Here is a 2265-nt window from a genome sequence, read left to right as displayed (position 1 = left end):
TATATATATATATATATATATATATAAATAGGAATATTTTAATGACGAAAATTATAGGTGAGAGGGCCACTGTTAGAACGATGTAAATAATTTTGATATAGTAAAGCAAAAGGTTTTGTGATTTGGCTAAAACTAAAAGCCACCGAACTTCCTTTTACTTAAGTTTCCAAAATTGAACAGTTAGCCAGTGGTAAGCTGATATGTGCTCTAGTACTACCAGTTCTGGAGTTAAGTCCTAACGTGCCAATTGGCAATAAACGTTGTTATAATAATTTCATTTGGGTGATATGGGTGAAATTTACTGTACGTGCCAAAAAATGGGGCCAAAATCGATGAATAATCCCAAATTTAAATTTTATGATGTAAATCATACTTTAATTTTTAGTTGCAACGTCATAGCGTTACATGAAATTGTACAAGGTTTGATTATTACTATTAACCATTACTGTTATCAAACAGAAATAATTTAGGTGTAGGGGTCTTATGAGATTAGGAATGATAACTAATATTACATTGTTTTAGGAAGACTGATTGGAATTGGTAAATTATTTTTATATTTGCTATAATTTAGACATCCTGAACAACGCTAACCATCTTAATTTAGCTTGCTCAAAGTTGATAAAATATTTCAGCTTTGTTTTACAGCTTTCCGATTCTACGAGTAATACCAGGGTAAGTAAGACGCATTTTGGCCAACAATAAACTTAGATGATGATAATCCCACAATGCCTACAAATTTACAATAACTTATAAGATACAGTCTTACCTATGAAAACTAAGGCTAAGCTAAATATATTCAAAATTGTTAAATATAAACTTAGATTTGTTTTACATTAGGTAACATTAAGCTAACAATTTTACATCGAAATTTTTTCAGCTGTATTAGCAAGCTGAACACCAGTAGAAACTAAATCGTATTCCAGTCTTTATTGGTGAATATTTTTACTAAATTTATCAAAGTTATTAAAATCATGTTTAAAATAAGAAATGGGAACTTAGAATTAAAATTGATCTTGTAACGTAAGTATATTCGGTATTAAAAATCGGACGGCTAAAGTATCTAAATTTAAATTTCTACTCGGAACTTGCTTTGAAAGAAGAAATGAAAACCCCGTAGACCATAGTTCAACGTCTTTCGGGTCGCTTGTAATTGGCATCTTGCCAATACTTTTTGGCGTCACTTGTTATTGCGAAATAAAGTGAAGGAGGAAACAAAAAACAAGTGATCATTAAATTAGGCAAATAACGAAACATTCACAACTACGTATTCCCCCTTTCGTCGTGAATTAGCATTGAGTAAAATAGTAACTAAGGTACATAATGTTGGAGGTATAACGTCATAAAATATCACGTGATAGGCCGTACGTGTGGAATAGCCGTAACGAGTTTTTTTTTCTAGTTTCTACGTTCTGTACCAAGTTAAGTTTTAATTCGATCATCTACGTATAACGCAACCGTAGGCTGTGCATTGTTACTTGAACATGATTCTAATTTGTTTAGACGGGAATAAGTGTAAATATTTCACAAATTATGAAAATTATTGGTAAGAGTAAAGCTAAATATCGAAAATTCGAGTTTATAAGGGTAGTACTAGTAAGAAAATTATATTTTATAGGTTAGTGTTTGCGAATAGACGACCATTTTGAATCGTGGCAACGTTAATATTTACGTTGAAAGTTACCAGAAGTTTTGAAAGTGAAGTGATGAGTACACTACTCATTCACTAAGTTTTCAGATTTAACCTACGACATCGATATAAATAATAAACTGAAAGTCGAATCATGTATCTAATATTACCCTCACTTTGCGTTTTTTATCAAAATAAAATTAACTAAAGCGTAACGTCGATACTCTTATTCTATGTAAAATTGAATGAAACGCTTAAAGATATAATAAAATTATAGAATTATTGGTTACTATTATATGCTACTGCTGACGAATGCAGCGAAAACTTTCCAACTGTGTGTAAATAGTAAATTTAGTAACCAAATCATACGATTTTTTTTTGTTTCATCGTGTTTCGAGTTCGTGCTATATATTTTGGGAACAGTAAGTAGCCTAACCTGAACAAAGCTTGTGGTTTCAAAATTATCAAGTACAATAATAGCAGTTAGTAAGTAGCGCCACCTCTTGTCGACTGTAAGGGAGCGTTAGAATCAATGAAGTACGAATAAGTTTGATGTCAGTAAGGACCTTTTTATGGTACTAGTTTTAAAATCACTTACTGGTTTTCTCTGCCCGTCTTTTACATAGTTCATTGTAAGA

The 2265-nt window shown here is 31.2% G+C and overlaps 1 protein-coding gene across 2 annotated transcripts in view; it reads left to right on the top strand.

The window, feature by feature from the left end:
* Positions 1-2265, top strand: part of LOC106461058 (zinc finger CCCH domain-containing protein 4-like) — a 26692-nt gene that overhangs the window by 1072 nt on the left and 23355 nt on the right. The gene's annotated exons all lie outside the window — the stretch shown is intronic.

The sequence above is a fragment of the Limulus polyphemus genome, unplaced genomic scaffold (assembly GCF_000517525.1).
Source record: "Limulus polyphemus unplaced genomic scaffold, Limulus_polyphemus-2.1.2 Scaffold36, whole genome shotgun sequence".
Lineage (NCBI taxonomy): Eukaryota > Metazoa > Arthropoda > Merostomata > Xiphosura > Limulidae > Limulus > Limulus polyphemus.
Note: the sequence above shows the minus strand (reverse complement) of the source record. Positions and strands in the feature narration are given on the sequence as shown.